Source organism: Acipenser ruthenus, chromosome 2 (genome assembly GCF_902713425.1).
Source record: "Acipenser ruthenus chromosome 2, fAciRut3.2 maternal haplotype, whole genome shotgun sequence".
NCBI lineage: Eukaryota > Metazoa > Chordata > Actinopteri > Acipenseriformes > Acipenseridae > Acipenser > Acipenser ruthenus.
The window spans coordinates 65,165,012-65,180,095 of record NC_081190.1 but is presented as its reverse complement, the minus strand read 5'-3'; the positions used below and the strand labels follow the sequence as shown (position 1 = coordinate 65,180,095).

Genomic DNA, 15,084 nt, shown 5'->3' with positions numbered 1-15,084 from the left:
TGGTCTGACGCCACCCACTCTGGCCGTCTTTGTGACACGTGGTGTCCTGCGTGGGATCGACAGCGCCTCCGGGACTCAGGCCAGAGCAGGAACCGCAGTTTCTTGGATTTAAAATAAATAAATAAATAAATAAAAACAAAATACAATGGAAGGCTGGAACTGGAGAGACGGCTGCAGTGAGCTGGAGGAGCTCCTCGGCAGGTTGGAGGACCAAGGCTGGTGCCTTGCCTGCGGGGTGTATGGGCACACAGTGGCTGTCTGCCCCTTCCAGGAAGAGGAGGAGGAACCAGCCCAAATGAGGAAGGTGAGGAGAAGGAGGCAGAGAGGGGGAAAAGTGAGGAGGAAGCAGAGGGAGCCAAGTTGGTGCACCATGTGCATTGCCTATGGGCATGAGGACGAGGACTGCCCAGAGCAGGAGCCAGGGGAGGAGGAGCCCGAACGTCCTACGCCTGAGTGGGAGGAGCCCGAACGTCCTACGCCTGAGTGGGAGGAGCCCGAACGTCCTACGCCTGAGTGGGAGGAGCCCGAACGTCCTACGCCTGAGTGGGAGGAGCCCGAACGTCCTACACCTGAGTGGGAGGAGCCCGAACGTCCTACACCTGAGTGGGGGGAGCCCGAGCGTCCACAGCCCAAGAGGGGGGAGTCGGTGCGTCCACAGCCCAAAAGGGAGGAGTCGGTGCGTCCACAGCCCAAAGAGAGGAAAGTCGGGGCTTCCATAACCCTAGGAACCAAGCTGCCAGCAGAGGGAGAATGCCTGCTGGTCCCACCTCCACCAGCAGAGGGAAAATGCCTGCTGTCCCCATCTCCACCAGCAGAGGAAGAATGCCTGCTGGTTTCCCCTTCCGAGGCAGAGCCGCACCAGTCCCCTGCAAGAGAGGCAGAGCAGCACCAGTCCCCTGAAAAAGGGGGAGACTACACGCTGCTCCCACCTCCGTCGTCAGGAGACTACACGCTGCTCCCACCTTCACCGGCAGGAGCAGAGCAGCCGGAGCTGTCTCTGTCTCCGCCACCTTCACCGGCAGGAGCAGAGCAGCAGGAGCTGCCTCTGCCTCCGCCACCTCCACCACTTCCTCCATTAGGAGCAGAGCAGCAGGAGCTGCCTCTGCCTCCACCACCGCCAGGAGCAGAGGAGCAGGAGCTGCCTCTGCCTCCGCCACCTCCACCGGCAGGAGCAGAGCAGCAGGAGCTGCCTCTGCCTCCGCCATGTCCACCAGCAGAGGGTGAATGCCTGCTGGGTCCCTGTCCACCAGCAGAGGGTAAATGCCTGCTGGTATCACTTCCCCCACCAGCAGAGGATGAATGCCTGCTGGTATCACTTCCCCCACCAGCAGAGGATGAATGCCTGCTGGTATCACTTCCCCCACCAGCAGAGGATGAATACCTGCTGGTATCACTTCCCCCACCAGCAGAGGATGAATGCCTGCTGGTATCACTTTCTCCACCACCTCCAGGAGCAGAGGAGCAGGAGCTGCCTCTGCCTCCACCACCTCCAGGAGCAGAGGAGCAGGAGCTGCCTCTGCCTCCACCACCTCCAGGAGCAGAGGAGCAGGAGCTGCCTCTGCCTCCGCCACCACCACCGCAAGGAGCAGAGGAGCAGGAGCTGCCTTTGCCTCCGCCACCACCACCGGAAGGAGCAGAGGAGCAGGAGCTGCCTCTGCCTCCACCACCGCCAGAAGCAGAACAGCAGGAGCTGTCTCTGCTTCCCGTACTTCCACCACGGGGAGTACGGTGGCCGGAGCCCCAGAAAGGGGAGCTGTCGGCCACAAAGAAGGGGGAGGAGGTCTGGAGACCACCAACCCCAGCAGCAGTTTCGCTGCCGGAGATCGTGGGGGAGGTCCGGAGACCTGCTCCCACTGCAGCTTCTTCGCTGCCGGCAGTACTGTGGTCGGAGCCCCACCAAAGGGAGCTACCGGCTACAAAGAAGGGGGACGAGGTCTGGAGACCACTGTCCCCAGCAGCAGTTTCGCTGCAGGAGTTCTTGTGGCCGGAGCCCCACAGGAGGGAGCTGCCGGCTACGAAGAAGGGGGAGGTCGGGGGACCACCTGCCCCCGCAGCTTTTTCGCTGCAGGACGGGACCAACAGGCTGTCAGCCGTGCCACTACCGGCAGGGGTGCTGACAGCATTGCCAGCCAAGGGCCCACTGAAGCCTCCCTTCCCAGCCCGAGACTTTGTCCTGGACTGCTGGGTTTTTAAGGGGGGAGGTGGCCGTTGAGGCCATGTGTGCTGCGCACAAGGGGGGGTATATGTGGCAAAGTGCCCCGCCCCTGTGTGCATTTGTGTGTTTTGTGTATGTATGTATGCGTGCGTATGTTAATGTTGGTGTATAGATTGGTACACGGGATATAAACGGGTCTGTGTTTCACGTGTATTTAAAAAGTGTAGATTTGTATTTAGGCACGAGGAGAGCACAAATCACTTCACGTGCTGGTTAAATGTAATATGTGAGCACGGGGTTGCACAGAATTAATTCACGTGCTGGGATTCAAGTGAATAATTAATTAGTAATTGAATCCCAGCACAATAGTATATATAGACACACATTTCTTGCACTCAGGGTTAGGTGTTCAGAGAGTGGAGAACGGGTGAGAGAGAAGGAGTAAAAGCGTAATTATAAATATAATAAGTGTATTCTCACCGTGTTTGTTCGTCTCCGTTTCACCTGTGTGTTAGTGTCTAGTCGTTTTGTTTGTCTTTTTATTTTGGCGTGTAGTGCCGTGTCCCGTGTTTTTGTCTGTTCAAACCTTTTATTTTCTGTTCTGTTTATTAAATGCTGAACGCGATCACGCGTTCAGCCTCACCAAAACCCCATCTCTCTGTCTGTTTGTGTTCCTGTTTTCTGGTCTGACGCCACCCACTCTGGCCGTCTTTGTGACAATCACTAATTACTAAGTCTCACACAAAGAGGTTTTCATGCAGGTAGGTATTTAAGGATATAAATGACAAATCGAGGTGTTCTAATAAATTGGCACATTACTGTATAATAGGTTTTAAAAAAAAGACAGATATTCTGTCCATTGAAGGTATAAATACAATCTCACTATATAGTAGACAGACAGACAGAGACAGATAGACGATCTTACCAATGTCATATAGTGAACAGGTATCAGCGTGCAGAAGGATAGCTAAACAGAACAAAATCCTCATTGTGATACCTATGATATTTGCTATGGAGTGAAGACTTCCAATCGTGTTTGCTCTTCTGTAGTTGCTTAGAAGCCAGTGAATCTATATACTCAAAAAATAAGAACCTGCCGAGGGCACTGGGTTGTCTTTCTAGGTCAGCCAACGCAAGAGACTGTGAAAAAAATGACACACCTTTCCACTTTATAACAACGTACTGATGTAGTACATACCAAAGTCCAAGGTGCAGATGCATTTTCTATATTTATCGTATGATTTATTCGTATTGGACACTAAGCTGATGTATCGGACACTAAGCTGTATTTTTAAACACTTTTCTATTGCACATGTTCAAGATCCATTATAGCTCAGGAAGACTGACTAAAGGGCAATGACTGAAAGCATACTTTCTGAAAGCATTAGAAGAATTAAGTATAAAACTAACACAGAACTGCTTAGAACCACAATCTAACTCCTCTAAACAAGCTGCTTCTTGCCAGTGTTGTACCATTATGGTGTTTTTATTCCTTTTAGAGAATCTCAAACAAAGAATTTTAGGAAAAATGTATTTTTGTAGATGAGCAAAAAAAGTTACAAGAAATAGATTTTTTTTTTTTTTGCAAAACTCCAAAAATGCTAATTCAAACCCTTTGATGCTATGATAGTATTGTCTACAAGGTGCTAGAAATTTCAATATGATAATGAAGAACCTAATTCTAGAAAAGTCTAGAAAATGCTGGATTGTAGGTGAACATTCTTAGAAAGTATAAAAGGGTTAGGCATAGGATGATTGCTGTCATTACCAGTAAGTCAATATGGGACAAAGTAAAGATCTATCTGAAGAAAATGAGTTATTGTCATAAAGCTGGAGAAGGATAGTTCCAAGCATTTCAGTATCACAATTTCAAATATTGTTTCTATTATCAAGAAGTACAAGACTCATGGTACTGTCACAATGCTCCCTCGGTCTGGAAGAAAGAAGGTTCTTTCACCAAGAACAAGAAGAAGAATTGTGAGGAAGGTTAATAACAATCCGAGATTGACTGCCAAAGATATTCAAAGTGAATTGGCTGCAGGTGGGACTGGGATTTCCATTTCAACCATAGGTCAAGTATTGCATGGTGAATGTCTCAGTAGTCGCAGGCCAAAGAAAAAGCCACTCTTAGGAAAACGTCACAAGGACAATCACTTAAAGTTTGCAAAACGGCATTTAAATGATGGATATGAGTTCTGGTCAAATGTTTTGTGGAGTGATGAAACAAAAATCGAGCTATTTGGTCATGCTGATAGTCGTTACGTTTGGAGAAAGTCCAAAGCACACATCAAAATCTACTTTAGAATTGTTAAAGAAGAATAAAATCAAGGTTCTGGAATGGTCTAGTCAAAGTCCCAATCTAAATCCGATTGTGAATCTTTGGTATGAGTTGAAGGCTGTGCACAAGAGAAGTCCTCGAAATTTGAATGAACTGGAACAATGCTTTGTTGAAGAATGGTCAAAAATCACTAATGAATAATGAATAATGCCAAAAGCTCATTGACAAATATCCTAATTGTTTAAAATAGGTTATTATTGCTAAAGGTACCTCAACTAGCTATTAATTTCATTTTCCTTGTCAGCGTATGAATACTTTTGAATTAGCATTCTTTGAATTTTGCAAAAAATAATTGCTAAAATAAATAATTGTAGAAATCTTGTAACTTGTTCCTCATCCACAAAAGCAAAAACTTTTGCTACAAAAGATTTTTCCTGCAATTATTTGTTTTTGAGAAATTTCTAGAAATGATAAATTCCCATTGGGGTATGTAAACTTTTGCCTACAACTATATATATATATATATATATATATATATATATATATATATATATATATAGTAACAAAGTCTGACGGTTCAAATTCATTGCACCCTTTTAAAAGCAGACCAAGACACAGAACAGTACTTTTTAGGCACTTTCATGCACTTTTATTAATTACAGAAAATAAACTAGCAAAACACAAAATACGTGGAGTACTAAACTGTACTTTGCAAGCTTTTAACTAACACCAGACAGCTAAGCTGTTTACCAGTCAAAACCCAGTTGTTTCACACACAAATAGGTTCACCCTATGTTCACGTAGAACCTTTTCTTGTTTACACAGGTCTGCTCTGCACATGGCCTTTCTCCATCCGCCTACTCTATAGGGTTTCCCCTGCCTTAATCAGCCTCAGGTACTTCACTTTAAAATGGTAACCATGTGGAATTCTGGGAAATGTATTCCTGCAGCACATATTTTCTCCTCCCCCCTCAAGCCAAGTCAAGCCAAGTACAAGGTTGTCCTGGAAGAAAACTTGCTTCCTTCTGCTCTGACAATATTCCCCAACTCTGAGGATTGGTTTTTCCAGCAGGACAATGCTCCATGCCACACAGCCAGGTCAATCAAGGTGTGATGGAGGACCACCAGATCACCAGGGCAGCAGTGTGGAAGAGTGGTTAGGGCTCTGGACTCTTGACCGGAGGGTTGTGGGTTCAATCCCCAGTGGGGGACACTGCTGTTGTACCCTTGAGCAAGGTACTTTACCTAGATTGCTCCAGTAAAAACCCAACTGTATAAATGGGTAATTGTATGTAAAAATAATGTGATATCTGTATAATGTGAAATAATGTATAATGTGATATCTTGTAACAGTTGTAAGTCGTTCTGGATAAGGGCGTCTGCTAAGAAATAAATAATAATAATAATAAATCAAGACCCTGTCATGGCCAGCCCAATCTCCAGACCTGAACCCCATTGAAAACCTCTGGAATGTGATCAAGAGGAAGATGGATGGTCACAAGCCATCAAACAAAGCCGAGCTGCTTGAATTTTTGCGCCAGGAGTGGCATAAAGTCACCCAACATCAATGTGAAAGACTTGTGGAGAGCATGCCAAGACGCATGAAAGCTGTGCTTGAAAATCAGGGTTATTCCACCAAATATTGATTTCTGAACTCTTCCTAAGTTAAAACATTAGTATTGTGTTGTTTAAAAATGAGTATGAGCTTATTTTCTTTGCATTATTCGAAGTCTGACAACACTGCATCTTTTTTGTTATTTTGACCAGTTGTCATTTTCTGCAAATAAATGCTCTAAATGACAATATTTTTATTTGGAATATGGGAGAAATGTTGTCAGTAGTTTATAGAATAAAACAAAAATGTTCATTTTACCCAAACACATACCTATAAATAGTAAAACCAGAGAAACTGATTATTTTGCAGTAGTCTCTTAATTTTTTCCAGAGCTGTATATATATATATATATATATATATATTATTGTCACAAAGACGGCCGGAGTGGGTGGTGTCAGACCAGAAGCAGGAAGTAAATAAACAGAGAGATGTGGTTTGTTTAAGCTGAGCGCGTGATCGCGCTCAGCATTTAATAATTAACAGCACAGAAAATAAAAGGTTGGAACACAACAAAAACACAGGACACGGCACTACACGCCAAAATAAAAAGACAAACAAAACGGACTAGACAGTAAACAGACAGACAGACAAACGAAACACGGTGAGTGAGACAGTTCTTTCCTTATTATTATTATTATTATTATTATTATTATTATTATTATTATTATTCTTCTTCTTATTATTACCTCCTTCTCCACACTCGTTCTCCACTCACCGAACACCTAACCCCGAGTGACAGAAACGTGCATCTGTATATACTGTTGTGCTGGGATTCAATTACTAATTAATTACTCACTTGAATCCCAGCACGTGAATTCATTACGTGAAACCCCGTGTTCACATATTATATTTTAAATGCACGTGCGTGATGTGCAATCCCGTGCCTAAATACAAATATACAATTTAAACACACGTGAAACACAGACCCGTTTATATCCCGTGTACCAATCTATACACCAACATTAACATACGCACGCATATATACAACACAGAACACACAAATGCACACAGGGGCGGGGAACTTTGCCACATATACCCCCCCTTGTGCACAGCACACATGGCCTCAACGGCCACCTCCCCCCTTAAAAACCCAGCAGTCCAGGACAAAGTCTCGGGCTGGGAAGGGAGGCTTCAGTGGGCCCATGGCTGGAAATGCTGTCAGCTCCCCTGCCGGTAGTGGCACGGCTGACAGCATGCTGGTCCCGTCCTGCAGCGAAAAAGCTGCGGGGGCAGGTGGTCCCCCGACCTCCCCCTTCTTCGTAGCCGGCAGCTCCCTCCTGTGGGGCTCCGGCCACAAGAACTCCTGCAGCGAAACTGCTGCTGGGGAAAGTGGTCTCCAGACCTCGTCCCCCTTCTTCGTGGCCAGCAGCTCCCCTTTCTGGGGCTCCGGCCACCGTACTCCCTGCGGAGGTACGGGCAGCAGAGGCAGCTCCTGCTCCTCTGCTCCAGGCGGTGGTGGAGGCAGAGGCAGCTCCAGCTCCTCTGCTCCTGGCGGTGGTGGAGGCAGAGGCAGCTCCAGCTCCTCTGCTCCTGGCGGTGGTGGAGGCAGAGGCAGCTCCAGCTCCTCTGCTCCTGGCGGTGGTGGAGGCAGATGCAGCTCCTGCTCCTCTGCTCCTGGAGGTGGTGGAGGCAGAGGCAGCTCCTGCTCCTCTGCTCCTGGAAGTGGTGGAGGCAGAGGCAGCTCCTGCTCCTCTGCTCCTGGCGGTGGTGGAGGCAGAGGCAGCTCCTGCTCCTCTGCTCCTAGTGGAGGAAGCGGTGGAGGTGGCGGAGGCAGAGGCAGCTCCTGCTCCTCTGCTCCTGGTGGTGGTGGAGGCAGAGGCAGCTCCTGCTCCTCTGCTCCTAGTGGAGGAAGCGGTGGAGGTGGCGGAGGCAGAGGCAGCTCCTCTGCTCCTGGCGGTGCTGGCTCCCTCCGCTGTGGCGGCTGGGCTGGTGCGCGCCGTGCTGCCTTCAGCAGCATGAATAGAGGCTGCTGGGGGACACCAGCCTCCTGCCCCTCTCCCCCCCAAAAATTTCCAGGGGGTTGGGCCTGTAACTCCTCCCCTTCCGGCTCTTGGGGCTGAACCAGCAAGCATTTTCCCTCTGCTGGTGGCTTGGGTCCCAGAGCTGTGGAAGCCCCGACTTGCCTCCCTTTGGGCTGTGGATGCACCGACTCCTCCCTTTTGGGCTGTGGACGCACCGACTCCTCCCTTTTGGGCTGTGGACGCACCGACTCCCCCCTCTTGGGCTGTGGACGTTCGGGCTCCCCCCACTCAGGCTGTGGACGTTCGGGCTCCCCCCACTCAGGCGTAGGACGTTCAGGCTCCTCCCACTCAGGCGTAGGACATTCGGGCTCCTCCCACTCAGGCGTAGGACGTTCGGGCTCCTCCCACTCAGGCGTAGGATGTTCGGGCTCCTCCCACTCAGGCGTAGGACGTTCAGGCTCCTTCCGCTTGGGCACTGGCGAGCTGGCATAGGGGCATCCTGACCAGTCATGTCCCCCTTCCTCACATCGCCCGCACCAGCTCGGTGGCACCTCGGAGCAGTCCCTCCAGCGGTGATCCACCTCTCCGCACCAGGTGCACCAGGGGAACAGGTTCTCTGGCTCCTCTGGCCGCTGTTGCAGTTGTGGTTGGGGCGGTGGGAGCAGCAGTCTACCCCCCCCTGCTGGTCGTGGAGACTGAGGCGACCCCTGCTCCTCCCTCTCCTGATGGACAGGGCAGTGGGCCACGAAGTGCTCACCTCTGCAGATGGGGCATCGTTGGGGTAGCTGTCCGAGGGGGTACCAGGGGCAGTTGGTGCTGGAATGCCCAGGCTCAGCACAGCAGTAACACCCGGGCTGCTGTTCCTCCGGCTGGTGTTGTGGTTGCTGTTGCTGCTGCAGCTTTCCTTTCCCCCTTCTCTTCTTACTCCTCCTCCCCACCTTCCTCTCCTGGGCCGGTTCCTCCTCCTCCTCACCTTGGAAGGGGCAGATCGCCACCGTGTGTCCGTAGACTCCACAGGCCATGCACCAGCCTTGGTCCTCGAGGCCCCCGAGGAGGTCCTCCAGGTCCCGGCAGCCGTCTCTCCAGCCTTCCATTTTCACTTTTTTTTTTTTTTTTTTTTTTTTTTTTAAACACAAAACCCCCTCTCCTGGTCTGACGCTTGGAGGCGCTGTTATCCCACGATAACACCACGTGTCACAAAGACGGCCGGAGTGGGTGGTGTCAGACCAGAAGCAGGAAGTAAATAAACAGAGAGATGTGGTTTGTTTAAGCTGAGCGCGTGATCGCGCTCAGCATTTAATAATTAACAGCACAGAAAATAAAAGGTTGGAACACAACAAAAACACAGGACACGGCACTACACGCCAAAATAAAAAGACAAACAAAACGGACTAGACAGTAAACAGACAGACAGACAAACGAAACACGGTGAGTGAGACAGTTCTTTCCTTATTATTATTATTATTATTATTATTATTATTATTATTATTATTATTATTATTATTATTATTCTTCTTCTTCTTATTACCTCCTTCTCCACACTCGTTCTCCACTCACCGAACACCTAACCCCGAGTGACAGAAACGTGCATCTATATATACTGTTGTGCTGGGATTCAATTACTAATTAATTACTCACTTGAATCCCAGCACGTGAATTCATTACGTGAAACCCCGTGTTCACATATTATATTTTAAATGCACGTGCGTGATGTGCAATCCCGTGCCTAAATACAAATATACAATTTAAACACACGTGAAACACAGACCCGTTTATATCCCGTGTACCAATCTATACACCAACATTAACATACGCACGCATATATACAACACAGAACACACAAATGCACACAGGGGCGGGGCACTTTGCCACAATTATATATATATATATATATATATATATATATATATATATATATATATATATATATATATATATAATAAAAGAAAAAAGAGAAAAGGATATTTCAGGTACTTAAAAAGGTAGAATAATTGATTACAAATCAATTATCAGGACGTTTCGGACTACAAGTCCTTCATCGGCCGAATACAAAAAAACAGTGGGTGCGTTAAGTAAGTGAGCGGCTCAGTAAAAAAATCAACTTAACGACTCTCTCAGTTCCACTCCCGCTGAGCCGCTCAGAGCGCTCCTGAGCATTTTTCATCAGTGATCAGAGTGAGCGGACGGAATGGACACCTGCAGGAAACAAGTGGAGATGACAGGCAGGATTGACAAATACGTTTGTCAAGAACGATGAACTGGTTTCGACTTATGAAGTTATGTATTAAATTGGCTAAATAAGATGGTAAAAATTGTTGTTTTCAAATTTGTATCATTTAATTTCATTTTTTTTTTAAATGTAGAGCTGTTTTATAGTTATTAGTGTATTATTATTAGGCTTGTAGTATTAATATTATTCATAATTCTCATTATTAACGTCGGTATTGTCGGTATTAAACACAGCCAGATATGAGGTTCAGTCCAAACAGAGCTCCGAACTCAGCGAGGTACAGCAGGGGACAGTAACCACACGGGGTCATTTCATCTACCATCACCTAATTAATAATTATTATTCACCATTTTTAAAAGTCGCTCAGCGCTCTCGTGGAGCAGAGCGTTAAATCATTTAAATCTGCTCAGTGTGCTTTCTGAGCGTTCTCACTCTGAGCGGCTCACTTACTTAACGCGCACACTGCTTTAAGAAGTTGATAAAAAAACAAACAAGTAGTCTTTTAAAAAAAAATCCAGAATGTTGATGATGATGATGATGATGACCTCAGAATAGAATGTTCATTCCAAATGGCTCCAAAGTACCTAGTTTGAAAATAAGTTCACATTCCTTTTGTTTCCTGACAGCATTAGTTCCATAGCATTGAACCATCCCACAAATTGTGATGTCTTCTATAGTGTGGTCATTTCTGTTAAAATGTCTGGCGACGGGAAAGGTAGAGGTGTTAATTCGTATACTTCTCAGATGTTCCACGAAGCGATCAGCCAAGCGTCGTTTTGTTTTACCAATATATAGCTTGTTACATTTGATGCAGCCAATGCAATATACTATTCCTTTACTAATGCAAGTAAAAGTATCATGGATAGTAAATTAGGATTTTGCTCCCTTAACTAGGCACTTTGGAGCCATTTGGAATGAACATTCTATTCTGAGGTCATCATCATCATCATCATCGTCATCATTGCCTAGAGAAGGCCGTCCACCAAAACTCAGTGACCAGGTAAGGAGGGCATTAGTCAGAGAAGCAATCAAGAGGCCAATGGTAACTCTGAAGGAGCTGGAGAGATCCACAGCTGAGATGGGAGAAACCGTCCATGGGACAACTATAACCCGGACGCTCCACAAAGCTGGGCTTTATGGAAGAGTGGCGAGAAGAAAGCCATTAACAAAACCCATATCAAATCCTGTTTGGATTTTGCCAAAAGGCATGTGGGAGACACAGCAAACATGTGGAAAAAGGTTCTCTGGTCTGATGAGACCAAAATTTAACTTTTTAGCCTTAGCGCAAAACGCTATCTGTGGCGCAAAGCCACACTGCTCATCACCCTGAGAACACCATCCCCACGGTGAAGCATGGTGGTGGCAGCATCATGTTATGGGGAAGCTTTTCATTGGCAGGGACTGGGAAACTGGTCAGGATTGAGGGCAAGATGGATGGAGCCAAATACAGGGAAATTCTAGAGGAAAACCTGTTTCAGTCTGCAAGAGACCTGGGACTGGGGCCACTGGAGTGGTTTAAAAACAAGAACCTGAATGTCTTAGAATGGCCCAGTCAAAGCCCAGACATCAATCCGATTGAGAATCTGTGGCAAGACTTGAAAATTGCTGTTCACCAACGGTCCCCATCCAACTTGACAGAGCTTGAGCAATTTTGCCAAGAAGAATGGGCAAAAATTGCAGGACCCAGATGTGCAAAGCTGATAGAGACTTACCCAAAAAGACTCACAGCTGTAATTGCTGTCAAAGGTGCTTCTACCAAGTATTGACTCAGGGGGGTGAATACTTATGCAACCAACAAATGTCTTTTTTTTGTTTAATTAACCTTTGTGTCACAATAAAAAATATTTTGCACCTTCAAAGTGTTAAGTATGTTGTGTAAATCAAATGGTAAAAATCCCAATTAAATCCATTTTAATTCCAGGTTGTAACACTACAAAATGTGGAAAAGTCCAAGGGGGGTGAATACTTATGCAAGGCACTGTATATATACACACACAGGTGCCAAAGCAGTCAATTGGATGATTTTCACTTTTATATTACTCTACATGTGTGAAAAGATACACCGTTGTCAGTTCTTGACTTTTACTAAATATACAGCTTTTGAAAGGCACGATCGCAAAAAAAAAAAAAGTTATACCTCTCCCAAGAACTTCCAGACATATACACACACACACACAAACAACAATAGCATTTCGCTCATACAGTATTAGTAGTATTTAGGCTTCTTAGTTGTTTTTTTTCTTCCCGTCTGGACAGTGGCTGAGAATGCGCTGTATAGTATTGATTAGATCAGTTTGCGCAGCCCTTAAATGAACCCAGCACCCCTTGAGGATAGGTAGCGGATGCAAACCTGAATCCCTTGAGGGTGGAATAGGTAGTGGATGCAAACCTGAAAATTGAACGGACAGAAAAGTAGTTACCCTGTTTATTGGAGAGCTGCTTGCGATGGGAGCAGAGAGCTCCCTCAGGGAATCTGGAAATAGGTAGAAAGTAGAAAGGTTAGTTGGGACATTGAGCGCTAAGCACACAGCAGGCTAAAACCTGAGCAAATAGTATGAAGAAAGAATGAGCCTCTGATTTTAGTTAAGTAATAGCGCATGAGCTGCGAGAGGATAGGTGTGGCCGGGGGTGACATAGTGACATAGCCTGACCCAAGGTTGGGCAGTGAGATCACTTGCCCCCCAGCGGGGACTGATGACAGAGGCACATGGTACAAAAGGAGGAGGAGGGAAAAGCAAAACATTTGAAAAGGGAGATAGATGTGACTAAGCTTTAAATAGGATTTCGATGATGATTGACATAGAGATTAATGATGATTGACAGGCTGAAATTAGAAAAGCCCTAGCTCTCGCCCCCCGAACTCTACCTAAAGGTTTAACATTTAAATAAAGGCAGCTAAAAAATACACTGTATTCAACAGGAAGGGTCCTTAGACAAGGGCCTAGCAACAATTGCATTTCTCATTGACCGATGGTGGATAGATAGAAACAGATCTCCCCAGCAAGGATTCTTCAACAAAACCAAATAGTTAATAAACACACATAGGAGAGCAACTGTATTTGAAAAGTCAGCAGTAGTATACAGGGGTCCCCAAGGATTAAGGATTAATTTAATGATTAATTTCATAGACTGGCAGACTGACACAAATTATATAAACCCAGTTATATTTGTATTTATTATTTATTTCTTAGCAGACACCCTTATCCAGGACGACTTATAATTGTTAAAAGATATCACATTATTTGTACATACAAATCGAGAGAGAGAGAGAGGTCCTGTTCCCATAGTTGTGTATGTACCAGGTCCTGTTCCCATGGTTGTGTATGTACCAGGTCCTGTTCCCATGGTTGTGTATGTACCAGGTCCTGTTTCCATGGTTGTGTATGTACCAGGTCCTGTTTCCATGGTTGTGTATGTACCAGGTCCTGTTCCCATGGTTGTGTATGTACCAGGTCCTGTTCCCATGGTTGTGTATGTACCAGGTTCTGTTCCCATGGTTGTGTATGTACCAGGTCCTGTTCCCATGGTTGTGTATGTACCAGGTCCTGTTCCCATGGTTGTGTATGTACCAGGTCCTGTTCCCATGGTTGTGTATGTACCAGGTCCTGTTCCCATGGTTGTGTATGTACCAGGTCCTGTTCCCATGGTTGTGTATGTACCAGGTCCTGTTCCCATGGTTGTGTATGTACCAGGTCCTGTTCCCATGGTTGTGTATGTACCAGGTCCTGTTCCCATGGTTGTGTATGTACCAGGTCCTGTTCCCATGGTTGTGTATGTACCAGGTCCTGTTCCCATGGTTGTGTATGTACCAGGTCCTGTTCCCATGGTTGTGTATGTACCAGGTCCTATTTTCTATGTGTTGAACACTGTTGTAATTTTTTTTTTTTTTTTTTTTGTAAATCATATTTATTTCACTATTTTTGTAGACAAAATAACTGTTTGATTTTGATTGTATTTTTGTATTTTAATAAGCTTATACACCTATGTTCCCTGAAATGTATGTATTATTGACCAGATGCAGGGCCCTGCTGAAAAAAAAAAAAAGAGAGAGAGAGAGAGAGAGAGAGAGAGAGAGAGAGAGAGAGAGAGAGAGAGAGAGAGAGAGAGAGAGATTCTGGTATAGTAAGCAAACTTGTTAAATTTGCAGACAACACATAAATAGGAAGAGTGGCAAACACTGTTCCAGCAGCAAAGGTCATTCAAAATGATCTAGACAGCATTCAGAACTGGGCAGACACATGGCAAATAACATTTAATAGAGAAAAGTGTAAGGTACTGCACGCAGGCAATAATAATGTGCATTATAAATATCATATGGGAGATACTGAAATTGAAGAAGGAATCTATGAAAAAGACCTAGGAGTTTATGTTGACTCAGAAATGTCTTGATCTAGACAATGTGGGGAAGCTATAAAAAAGGCCAACAAGATGCTCGGATATATTGTGAAAAGTGTTGAATTTAAATCAAGGGAAGTAATGTTAAAACTTTACAATACATTAGCAAGACCTCATCTAGAATATTGTGTTCAGTTCTGGTCACCTCGTTACAAAAAGGATATTGCTACTCTAGAAAGAGTGCAAAGAAGTGCGACCAGAATTATCCCGGGTTTAAAAGGCATGTCGTATGCAGACAGGCTAAAAGAATTGAATCTGTTCAGTCTTGAACAAAGAAGACTTCGCAGTGATCTGAATTCCAAGTTCTAAACGGTACAGACAATGTCGACCCAGGGGACTTTTTTGACCTGAAAAAAGAAACAAGGACCGGGGGTCACAAATAGAGATTAGATAAAGGGGCATTCAGAACAGAAAATAGAAGGCACTTTTTTACACAAAGAATTTTGAGGG

General features: G+C 45.7%; 1 long non-coding RNA gene across 1 annotated transcript; it reads left to right on the top strand.

The window, feature by feature from the left end:
• The first annotated feature begins 13,520 nt into the window (after positions 1-13,520).
• On the top strand, positions 13,521-14,134 carry LOC131705213 (uncharacterized). The gene is made up of 2 exons (XR_009310235.1): positions 13,521-13,601; positions 13,662-14,134. It is a non-coding gene; the product is annotated as an uncharacterized LOC131705213 (long non-coding RNA).
• Positions 14,135-15,084: the final 950 nt, after the last annotated feature.